Source organism: Carex rostrata, chromosome 26, assembly GCF_964058835.1.
Source record: "Carex rostrata chromosome 26, lpCarRost1.2, whole genome shotgun sequence".
NCBI lineage: Eukaryota > Viridiplantae > Streptophyta > Magnoliopsida > Poales > Cyperaceae > Carex > Carex rostrata.
In genome coordinates, this window is record NC_135943.1 from 445,695 (window position 1) to 459,414 (window position 13,720).

A 13,720-nucleotide genomic window follows, 5' to 3' on the forward strand; every position below is an offset into this window, starting at 1 on the left:
CACGCAAAAGTTGAGATATCTCAGAGGATACACACTCATAAGACGAAATGACGCGCTTAGAGCACCATCTTCTTCTTTTGCTTTTCTGTTTCTCCAGCCGTGAGGTGCATCGTGTAACCACTCAGATTCCTTCTTTAAATCCTGTGGTTATGACTCGCTACATTAATCTTGTGGGCTATCCGTGCTACAATAGAAAAACCAACCTCGAGACTGTTGATCCGTGATGTATATTATAGCGCGGTGCATAGTGGCCTACGGTGCTACGGCTTAATATTTGAGTTTTCAAAATTCTAACTGTCGATCTGAACGGGTCATCTTGTTCTCCATATTAATATGTGTTTGGAGACCAAATTTTGCATTTTTGGGAAAATTTTTACTATTTTTTTAGATTTATTGAATATCGCTGTTTTTTATTATCCATATTTGTCTGAAAAACAAAGATTTTTAATAAATCTAAAAAAATAGTAAAAATTTCCAAAAAATGTAAAATTTGGTCTCCAAACACATTAATATGGAGAACAAGATGAACGGTTCGGATCGACCATTAGGATTTGAAAACTCAAATATTGAGCCGTAGCACCGTAGCCCTCTATGCAACCCATAGCACCGTAGCCAAATTCTTATAGCGCTGAACTCTGCTACTCTTCAAATAGGAGAGCAGGACCCTTCTATTCAAAACCTAACCGTTCATCTGTGTTGAGATTCGTGCATGAAAAAATTCAACGGTTAGATTTTGAATAACATAATCCTGCTCCCCTATTTGGAGAGCAGCAGAGTTGGATCCTATATTATAACTCCTCTCAAAAAAAAAAAAAAAAAAAAAGTGATGCATATTATAACATTAAAAAGATTCTCAATATTTATTACATTAGGAAATAAATATAATTGAGAAAAAGTTTGTGATCATCCAGCGATACTTAGAGGCCACCACTCCGATTTTTTTAATTTATTTAATGTTATTACATATAGGTATATAACTCAATCTCACTTATAAATTATTATATTTATGCTTATAATTTAGTGAATTTTTTTTTATTGTCGTTATCTTGACTTGAGTTCAAATAACATCTATGACATTATATATTTGTATATTTATGTTTCAACTCTATCATTTAAATTTTCTAGTTTCACTCCACTATCTAAACTATATGAGAACAATGTATGTTTCAAATCTTTAATTTAAATTTTCTAGTTTCTCTCCTTTCTTATTTTTTTTTTCTTTTCCTCTCAAATCTTAATGAAAACTACAGGTGCAGATTAATTCAAAGGATCACGCTTCTATCAGTCCTGACTCCTGACATGGTTACATTAAGATTATCTCCAGTAAAGAAAGTAATCTAGACACCGGTGCACTTCAAGTTTCATTGAAAAGTTCAGGGGTTAGTCATAGAGGTTAAACATTGACGAAGAAGTTTGAAACATAAGCAACATCTCAGCTCGGCTTAACTGGGGCATTATTGGGCCTCCATCAGATTGGCCCAATTTGGAAGGCAAAAACACAGCCCATGTGGATATCATTAATTCATTATTATGGTTTCATTTGAGTGGTTGCTATCTCTTGAGGCCCAGCCCATATTCTAACTTCGGTCTCTTGTCCTTACTGGACACCAAGGCAACAAACCTCTATTTTGTAGTTTGCGCCACCAGAATATGAAGGAATTCACATCCTCTCCATCACCTGACAAGGAATTCTTTTACAACTAGTAGATCTGGACCGTTCTTTTTAACTTGGCACAAATCTCAAAGCCCAATAATACTGCCCTAGCTCGAATCCCAAACCGACTGAAGTTTAATCTCAAATCGTAAAATGAGTGTAATCCTCTGCAGTAGGATACGAATCCAATATGAAGGCGGTAGCAGCGTGCGCGCTCTCTCTCTCTCTCTTGGAAAGTTTGGTAGAGACTGCTTAATTAGTGCTCTCCCTTAAAACCGGAATAGTATCCTATGCGGAGTCGTTCCGTGTGGAGCTGTGCGGAGTTTTTAATCTGATCCGTTTGTTTCGGATCGGATGAAACATATCAGATTTTGTTCAAATTGAAAAAAAAAAAATTCTCAAAATTTATGGAGTTTTTAATCTGACCCGTCCGATCCAAAACGAACGGACCAGATTAAAAGCTCCGCACGGAACGACTCCACAGAGCAGGGGCGGACCCACTGTAGCACAGGGGGGGTCAGCTGCCCCCCGCTGGATTTTCAAAAATAGTGCTAAAAATCTGCTTTTCGGACCTCTGCCCCTTCCTGAAATTCAAATTGCCCCCCTGTAGCCTATTCTGGAATTCTAATAGACGGAACGGAGCCCATATAAAATCTGAGCGAAACAAATTAGCGGAGCCCAAATAGGCGCTGATCCCAAATAGCGAAAATTAGTTGAACCAAAATATATATTTTTTTAATTCAAAGGCAGAGGCCGCCAAGTTGAACCAAAATGTTAATTTCAAATTTCCTATAAATGTTGAATTGTTGATTTTTTTCAAGTAATTTAGGATTTTTATTATATTGATTGGTATTTTTTTTGTTATGTTGAATTGTACCCGATAAGCTATTGGGTTTGAACCCGATAAGCTATCTGCATCCGATTATTGCCCCGCCCTGACAAAAATCCTGCGTCCGCCCCTGCCACAGAGGATACGCTTCCCTTAAAACCTCTGTCAACGCATATGTAAATCTAAAGAGGACGATATCATCAACCAAGACAAACAATTTTTTCTCCTTGAAATTATGAGGAAGCGTAATGAAAGTAATAAATTAATTAATATCTAAAGTTGATCATTAAGTGAATTGAAAATATTTCCAAGACAATTATATATAATTGTTTCCTCAAATATTTTTCTTGTTACGGGGACATGTACCCAGTTTTTATTGGGACGAATCGGGTTCGGACCCGGGGAATGACATTAGATAAGTTTAACGTACGTAGTAAGCCAATATTTCATCTTACTGCTGCCACCTTTTGAAATTTTGGCCGTCTTGGATGCAATTTGAAATAACTTTTGAGAATATTTCTCTAAATTTAAAAAAAAAATAGATTTATTAAAAAAAAATTCAAGAAAAATAAACTTGAAATGCGCGTCTGAAAAGGTTTAGGGTTTAGGGAGGTTTCTTGCCAAGCCATTATTCTTATTTCTTAATCATATATATAAGGTATAAGCTTCTATTAATTGTATAAATATTTCATTGGGTTTTATCGATCTTAACACCTTAAAATGCTAGAAACTTAAATTATTATGTATTCGTGTTATAAAATCATTGACCGAGTCAACTCAAATCATGTGTAAGTTTCTAACATGAACAATTACACTGAACTTGCAAAACACTTGCAAAACACTTGTTTAGGGTTTAGGAAGGACTTTGAACAAATTGAATGAATTTTTCAATGCAGTTGTCATGCATGTACTAAGTACAGCCTAGCTATGAAATGAAAGAGCAGAGAAATTCAGGTACGATGCATGGTTGGCTCCAGCCTCCAGGGAGCACCTTCCTACTTGATTTAATTTGTTTACATTTACATTTGTCAGAAATCTGACAATTGGTGCGCGCTGTCTTCATGATGGGACTTGGAATCTGCACTTAGATACCTACGTTTACGTATCTTTCATCTCAAAATGGCCTGAGCCATTGATTCACATGTCAGAATCTGACAGATTCATGCATGCAAAGCTACTGCCTACTAGACAATGACACGTTGTATTTAATTTGTTTCATTGCGGGGACAGAAATATTGTGCTCACATATTTAGGCAAGAAACCAAATATATAGGTATTGCAACTGGCACTCTCTCCAAATATTGTGCTTGGTGCTTGGTCGGCTTCCTGCTCCAAGTTGTTTTCCTTTTTCCTCTTTTTTTTTTTAACTTTTACACACCCGTAATTTTACACATCTAATGTTAAGTAAATGATACGGGGGACAGATATGATTTTAAAATTTTACATTTGTCGACTTATTGACTGGTAATATATATCGTCAAGTCAATGAGGGACAAATAGAATGGAGCAGGTATCTGCAATCCAGAAAATGCGGATAGTGTTTTATTTTTCAAAAAAAAAAAAAAATGGACTATTTTAAATTATGTCGACAATACAGAACGGTGTTTGCCATTTTTTTTTAATTAAAAAGTACTAGTTATTACATAAAAAAAAAGTAGCATTAAGATATTTTATGATATAAATTTTACGATATTTTATGTAACCAAAAACAAAAGTAGCATTAAGATATAAATTTTACGATGTTCTTATTACATATTTTTTTTTTTTTGAAAAGTAGTGGGTGTACCACCGATTTCATATTGAAACCAAAATCTTATTAATACATATTATACAAGCGACATTTAAATTTCTCGAAAGAATATTTTATATATTTAAAACATAAAATTAATAAGTATATGACATAAACATGAACATGACAATGATATGTCATTAAGATGACAAAGATCTGAAAAATAATAAAGGTAATATATATGGAAAGTGGAACCTCCCATGCGCGCTGCCAAATATGCTATCTATGGGGAATATTCTAATAGCATCCAGAAAAGGAAATGTTAATTAATTAGTTGATTGGGAATTTGGAAAGATGCAAAGCATTTCAACGTTCAAATATGAAAAAGGTTTTGAACTTTTCCATGGATAAGGAACCTACCAGGGAACTAGCAAGTGGCGCCACTGATTCATTCTTGTAATATTAATTGTTATTTCTTTTTATTAGGAGAATATTGTTATTTCTTAACTGTGTCTTAATCTTATTATCATATTCGTCCACTGTTCATACGAAAATACAATAATAAGATCCCTTTTAAATACTCAAATGCTCAAACCGTCAAACGGGTCGAAGCTCCTTACGGAAAATCAAACTGTAGATTGAGCACCTAATTAATTAAGCTTAATTGAAGAGAGTTTTCTATGGTCTGTCTTGAAATAGACGTCGTCTCCAGATGAAACTGTTACTGAAAACGTGGTGATCATAATTTAGGGCAACACGCTCGTTGAGAGGATCCAGTCCATATCCTCTTACATATGTAACAAAATATTTTTGTTTAGATCCGGACCGTCTAATCAGAAACCGGGCCAATCCACTACAAGATGGAATAATATTCGTATAAATTCTGATGACCGATAGAGACGTACTGTCTGGATCTAAACAGAAATATTATGTCACCATAGGGGTCATTCGGCAACAAAGGATTAAGAGCTTAAAGAGGGCTAAGGAACCGATATTCAGTTGTCTTAATCCGTAGGTGAAAACTAAGGAAGCTAAAGGAAGAGATAGAGGTGTCTTAAAATCCGAATAGAGAATTAAGATTCGGACAAAAGGAGATACAAGGAGGTGTTCTTAATCCGCACTAAGGAATCGGTGTTCGACAAGATTAAGCGACTAAGGAAGCTAAAGGAAGCGAATTAGTCTTAAGGAGGGTTAATCCCTTGTTACCGAATGACCCCATAGATGATACAAATTCATGGTGAGAACCGTCAATATAATCAGAGTCTTTAGTTTTCTTTAAAATCTGTGCATGACTTCTGAACCAGTGGTTAAGATCTATCATGCACCATCTAGGTGCAAAAGTAATATGCCAGTATAACAACATCACAAGTGATCATTTGATAAAAATGGTATATATTACACAGAATTAATGCTTATTATATAAAATTATATTACATAATTGTAATCCAGGTCTCTTCACGAGATCTGGGTACCGCTTAATTTAGAGAAAGCAGGCTAGGCCCATAGAATGTGCAAGCCGAAGAGAAAAAAAAGAGAAGTCACCAAGAAATAGCGTGGTACTCCCAGAACCGCGTGCAGACGAAGTTCAATGGGACTTGCATGGAACTCTTCATCTGCTACTTGCATAATTTTTTATACAAATTAATTGAAGCTTCAGATGTAATAAGACTAAGTATAAAATATAAATAGCTTTTATAACGGCATGATCTGCTTAAAAATCATTCATATAGTATAACCTGATCAAACTAATTAATTCAGTCGGCTTTGCCTCCTTGGAAAATAGTTAAGTTGAATTAACTCCTATATACATTAATATACATTTATGTGGACGAGAAAACAACTTAATTAAACTTTCATTTTAAAAATCATTAGAATAGTTTTTGTCTTGTTTTTTTGTATCCTTTGCAGATCTTGGGATTTGTTAACTTTTTTTAGTTTAAAATTTGAGGTAGAGTTCCCTACTTAAATAGAATATATATATATATATATAAAGAGAGAGAGAGAGATGGGCTATGGTGCATTGCAATGCATGGAGGGGTTTGTACATTGGACCATAAATTTAAAATTTAAAATTCAAATGACCGATCCAAACCGTTCATCCTGTTCTCCATATTAATATGTGCTTGGAGACCAAATTTTACATTTTTCTGATTTTTTGTACTATTTATTAAGTATTTTACAAAATTGTTGATCCAACGGTGGCTTAACAAAACAGTAAAATCAGCAGCCACCGTTGAATCAACAATTTTGTAAAATACTTAATAAATAGTAAAAAAAATCAGAAAAATATAAAATTTTGTCTCCAAGCACATATTAATATGGAGAACAAGATGAACGGTTTGGATCGGCCATTTGGATTTTTAATTTTAGATTTATGATCCAATGCACCATAGCCCATCTCTCTCTCTCTATATATATAGTAAGGGAAATGTTTAGAGCTATTAATTCACTTGTACAATTAATTATCAGTTATCACTGTCAGTAAACCGACCCGATTCATAATAAATTATTCAAATTAAATTGAATTCCTAAGTCAATAACTGAATAATAACTTCATTAAGCTGCATTATAACGTATGTTATTGTTTGGTTTGTTTCAAAAGAATTGTTAAACTACTAATTAACTAAATCACAATATTGTTAGACCGATCGAATTCTAAAAATAATAACGATAATTAATGGTGTCCGTGAATTACCAAAATGTCAACATCAAATAGGAAAACTATCATATAATTACTATATTTTGTAGTAAAGACAAACATGTACAGGAGCCTCACGTGCAAAAAACAATTAAGTACAACTATGACCTTATGCAGTATGCACCATTATTTTTTTTCAAAGCCCTTGGGTAAACCTTATGCACCATTTCACCTAGGCTATATATACGTACCCAGCTCAATATTCTCCTCGCTCAACCATCCAATAAACCCTCTAGCTACCAACTAAATTGTCTTTCTTTCTTTTTTTTTTTCGTATCCTCCAACAAAATTCTAAAAATTTGAAATGACAAGGTGTTCAAAACAAGTAATGGTATTTGCAATTATACTAGTTTTTCTGGCATCAATTAGCATGCAAAATGCTGATGGTGCAAGGCTGCTTGGTGCTGCTTCTGATGTGGTCGTTGATGTTCCCGGCTCGTTATCCCCGGAATCTAAAAGGAAAAATGTTCCACCTTCCGGGCCTTCGGACTGCTCGTCGAGTCAACCCGGTCCCAAGAATTGTCCACCTACAAATGGCAATTAACAGGTCGGAATCTGATAAATTGATAAAATTAAGTTAATGTTCTTCTTACAGTACTTGTTGAACTATTAGAGCTTTATTTATATACTTGACTCCCTGCCCGAATTGTGTGAGCGTTGCTTGCTGGCCGGTTTATGATGTTTAAAACTAGATGTACAATCGTTTATATATATGTGGATGATTCGTTATTTTCTTGTTATTTACATGCATGTAGATTGTAGAATATGGTTTTCATTTTTTTTTTCTTGCGTAAAAGTTTCAAATATTGTACAATTAATGATGCTAACTTTTTTGTATACGAAATAAAATAATTTACTGTTTTCTTAAAGCTCAAAATGTCTCCAAAATGCATGTGACTTGAAGCAGAGAAAGCGCGTGATTAATTTCAGCACCATATATTTTACATAAGAAGCATGCACAATTAATCTGTTAACACGTGCCAAGTTTACCTTTACATGTCAAGCATACAATTGCTATTAATCATTTCCTTGACTGCTTTTGTTGATTCCAAATTTATCCGAGGATAACTAATATGATCTGAATTAATAGTGCGTTGATAATATCACAAAAAACAGTATATTCTCAATTTCTTAGATTTTTTTTTATTTCTTACATTGGATTATCTAATTAAGACCCACCATAAAACTAATCACATGCAGTCTATGGCGGAACTAGAATTTAAATATAGAGGGGACTAAACATTATTTAAAAATAAAATTTATATGACACATAATTTTTTTATAATACTCTAATCAAGGAATTTTTTGAACCAATGATATTGATATCTACGGCAGTGATTTCCTTGCTCAAGAGATGGATATTTATCCATATGAAATTTTGGTAAGACCTCTTAAGTATGTAAAATTTTCTAATTTCATCTCTTTCATAAGATAATCCAATAGTTGAAGGCATTTACCTAGATCTCTATAATATTTAAATAATTTAGAAGAACTCTATAAAGGTTGTTCTTGATCAAAATTGATCATGTGTGAAATTGATTTAAAAATTTGATTAGCAAGATCAACTTGAAATTTCTGTCGGAGTTTGAGAGTTTGAGTTGCTTTTCTTTACTTTGAAATAATAATTTAACGGTTAATATAAACCTCCAGGCAGCCTCTGCCCGGCTTTAAAAAAATAATAATAATAATTTAACGTATGTCTCTTAGAAATAATTTTATAAGTGTACAAATTAAAAAAAAAATCATTTTCAGAACACACAAAAGTGAAATCAACTTTAATCTAAAAGTTATAGTGAATAGTAATTGAAAAAAAAAAATACAAACAACCACAAATCTCAATTTTAAAAATTCAATCTTGCTGATTTCAAAGCTCAAGAAGTAAATTTGCACCGAAGATGTAATTACTGTTCTTTTTTTTTAGTAAAGTAAATTATTGTTCTTTGAAGATGGTGAATTTTGATCAAACAAATTGTATTGCACCTTTTTTATTTCTGTTAGTTAATTTTACGCAACTATTCAAAGATGATAGATTTGCTCTTTTTTTTCCGTGAATCGGCTAATGGAATTATGGAGATGTGATGTTTGTGGGATTTGCAGGTCATTTGGAGATTTTTTTTTTTTTTTTTTTGAAAATCTGACAGTGGGGCTATCAGAGGAGTATACATCCAGAGTCTTTACAAACATCATAATGAAACTTCAAAAATCCAGAATAATAAAGTAAATGCTACACATTTAGCAGAACTTCAACCATGCAGCTCGGCCTACCTTCTTTCATTGATTGCCCACTTCCTTTTTTTTTAATTATTTTCTTCTATACATTGACAAGCATTCCTAAAGCAAAAAATCTCCTTAAAAAGCGGTCCACAGATGATATATATAGGCAGTCCCAATCTGAAATTTGCTTTTCCAATTTTATCTTTCAAGACCTTAAAAGTTTGTAATAATAATAGAGGGGCCTGCTACATATGAAAATATAAATTCAATTAAAATTTCTACATACTTGGTAAACAATTTCTGAAATCATAGGGGGTTTAGCACCCCACATCAAGTATACTATGTTCCGCCATGCAGACCTCTATCAATCCCCAAAAAAAGCTGCCACTAGCTCATTGCAAATGGCAAATAGTAGCACGTTAATTAATTAGGAACCAGAAGAAGGTAGAAATTTTGAATAGTATCTACATTTTTATAACTTATTTGTGAAAAGGCATTGCTCCAACAACTATGATCTATTGAGAAATTCTTTGTCTGTAGATTAGCTAAATTTGTTTCAATCATTTTCTTTTTTATTTTATATTGTGTGTCATTGCCATCAAAATAAGGTATTTTTTTTTGCCATTGCCTTCCCAAAACACTGGTAATTGAAATAAACTCCTTTTTTTAGCTAGCTAATTTGAAATGAGTTCATGTCATCACTTGTGAGTTGAAAGACAAGTGGGCGCGTTCTGATGTATGGCCAAGTGATAGAGCTCAACTCAATAAACAAAGCATTGTATATGAACTTGATAATGTATTAATCCAGTTAGTTTCTTGTCTTTTCTCTTTAGATGGCAGTGTGTGGCAAGAAAATACAAAAGCAGTTGTTGGATATATTACGAGAAATAAAGGCGAGCGTATATATGATGGACAGTTCGTTTTCCTCAAAAAATATTAAAGTAGTTCGTAGAATTAGAACAATAATGGGACATGCATGTATCTTTCATTAATTAATGATCACAAATTTGAATGATAAACTATTAATATTTTATGAAAGCCTTTGTTTATTTTATATTATATATAGTTATAATTTCTGTCATTAATCAGAGAATAATTATCGACAAAGGACACCTTGTATCATGAAGACCGCAAAAGTTGTTCAATTGACTGAGATATATATATATATATGCAAAAATGCTGTATTTCTAATTACCAAATTTCCATATAATTAAGTCGGTGCAGTGTGTATAGATTATTAAATGACACATTAACAATATACAAATGGTACCAAACTAAAACTAGTATAATAAACACAGAGCCGCATATATTCACATGTACTAAATGTAAAATGGTACTAAACAAAAAAGAGAAAAATGAGTAAATATATGCAGAACCACGTAAATAACTAAGCAGGTAATACTAGTCATTTCTCTAAATAAAAGATTAGTTCGCGAAATTTAAAAGCCTCCAACGACATGACTTCTTGTCTTATTATAACATTTGATGCAACAATTAATGAACCATACCAGTCATTGCATTCATAAAATTTTATAAACTTCTAATTGATGCATCATTCCAGAGTTTAAAAGAGCCTCCTCATCTGGCATATATCGATTCATTATCAGATAATTATCCCCACAACTCACAGTTCTCTTCGCTGTTAAGTGATCCTAACTCCTAAGATACCACAATTCCAGTCAAAAGCCGTTGCATGGCAGTCGTGTCGGTCAATCCAAAACCGTAGTTTAACAAATTTCATAATGGGTCCATATGGTTCGGATCACCCCAGAAGAAGAGCCACTTATCGACAAGGCACCGCCACGCTATTTGATCCCTATGTGAAATTCTGAATGATCAATGAGTAAACCCTGCCTAGTGAGTACAGAGTAGCGAGTAGCGACTCCAGTGGCCCGTGGCAGCAAGGCTGCATGTACGGGGAATCATGGACGAGGCACTGATACTGGTCTTGTTCATGAATCTCGCAGGAAAAATCATCACTTTTGCATATTAATTTTCAGCTTTTGTTAAGCCACAATGCTCTGACCAAAACAAAACAGGTATATTACGGAGCTCTTTTCTAAAATTGAAACGCTCAGGAGATTGTTTCAAACCCTAACAGCTACTGAACAGAACAGTAATTGTAATATTAAACTTGACAGTACTCCGTCGCAAATTAAGTAGGCATCGGTGACGGGTGGTTGAGATTTTCAGCTTGCTTTCAATGTAGTCCGCACGAGGGCACTGTCTCTTTCCCGGCTCATCTATTGCAAGAAATGTGAATGTCGTACGTAATCTCAGAGGTGGGGAGGGTAATGGGGGTGGACAGAAGGGAGATTTCAGTGGTGAGAGAGTTTTTGCTTAGGAGGAGAGATGAGCCAGTAAGAAAGAAGGGAGGAAGTGCAATTCCAGGAGTTGCAGCACCGATATCCAAGGAAAGGAGTAGGAGATCGAAGAGGATGGGAGAGGGAGAGGGAAGGAGGAGAACAGGGCGGGGAGGGACGAGAGGGAGATGAGAGAATAATGGAACAGACATGATACCATGATACATGCATGGGATGATGGGAGGAAATAAATCTGCTGTTATTCCAATTCCTTTGGAATAACAGGAGCCTGTTATTCAAACGAAAATCGTTGATCTTCATTAAGATTCGTTCTTGAAAAAATATTTTATTGAGATTCGCGAATAAAAAAGTTTGAACGTTTGAGATCGGAATAACAGGAGATTTATTTCCAACCACGGGTGACGGTTCACTGCTTAACATCTTTTGCATTTCCTTCCATAATAATTAATACGCCATCGTCTGGGCCCGTGGTTGAAAGCCAGAAGCCCCTGCTGCTTAATTGTTGGGCTTTCACTCATTGCAATCTCCTGAGGCCCACCCCACCTTCCAACCTCCGTTTTGTCTGTAGCCCCACCAGCTTCTAAAGCGTAGGTAGCATTCCCGTGGTCCTGTAACCAAACCCAAAATCTTTTTCGATGCATGCATCTCCTTTTTGTTTCTTTTTACTTCTTTTTGTTGAAAAAAAAGGCCTCGACAGCAACTGCCTTAATAAGTGACAATAAATTATTTTCCTTAAATTTAACAAGTGAATTCAAAATATTTCCAAGAGAATTGTAATTTTCCATTCAAAATTTTTTCTTGTTATGGTGGCACACTGTTTGGAATGACATTGAATAAGTTTAATGTAGTAAGCTGATATTTCATCTGGTGTTAACTTGCCACGTTTTGGAACTTTTATCATTCTTTTTTTTTTTCAGATTTGGACGAGTCCTCAATATTGTCTTGGATACCATTTGAAATCAGAAACTAAAACTTCTAAGAATACTTCTATAATTATTGGAAAATATATTTAATTAAAAAAATTCAAGAAAAATAAAAGATTATGGGTGCCTTAATCGCACGAATTAAAAGGATTAGGGTTTAGAGGGGTTGATTTGCCAGCCCATTATTCTTACCGATTCCTCGGCCAGTTAACAAAAACTTGTACCAATTAAAGGCCTTCATATATTCGACAATTTGATATTTTAAAATCTTACTTAATGATGCATTTTAAGTTCTCAATAATATTTGGATTTTTTGTGACACGGTTACAAGATACATTAACCCTGAAGCGCCCAACCTCAATTTAGCGGCATGGAATTGCTTACAAGTCAAGATATCTAGTCATCACTCATCACTCACAAATTACGTGGCAATTGAGTAGTTGAGGTCTTAAGATCGAGGTGGTGGTTTCAAATTCAACATGAGTACCTGACCGAACTTTGGGAAGAACTTGAACATATTGAATAACTTTTTCAATATAATTGTCGTGTACCACCTTGGAAATTTGAGAGCAGACAATTCCTGATATGACAGTTGGCTACAGAGAGCAATCGTACCTATCCGATTCATTTCACATCTGTTAGAAATAACAGAAAAGATAATGTTCCTGGTCTACAGTCTTTCAAAAATTCTCATGTATAAAAGCCTTCTATTTTTAATTTAGTTCTGACGCGCTTTCAACTATCACAACTGCCATAATTTCATATACAATATGTATGTTTACATGATAATATGTGTATGTTTACAGAATAATATGTATATGTTTACAGAATAATATGTGTATGTTTACAGGATACTATGTGTATGTTCACAGAAGGTGGTCCCCAACAGCTGTCACGCGTTTTTAACAGCTTTCACGTGTTTTTATGTTCACAGGATTTGTTGAATTAGTTTACAGGATTTAGTATTGATGTTTACAAGAGTTGGAAAACTGTTAGCTACTTCTTAGAAATAAATTCCAATCAATGGGTGGCGCGTTGTTGGACTTGAAATATGAACTTAGATACATCCCAATATCACCTGATAGCAGAAATTCTATTTTGAATCGGGTCAATAATTAAGATTTAAAATATAATTTTTTTTATAAAATATAAAAGAAATTAATTTTTCTTACGGCCTATGAAATATGGCTTGAAAAATATTGATTCGAGTTATTTATCGTAATCTTACTAATAAATTCAATTATATAATATTCTATCTATTTCCAAAAAAATATTTATTTTTTTAATATTTAATACAAAAAAAAAATAAATAATAACATTTTCAATTTAATTAAAAAAAATAAGAAAAT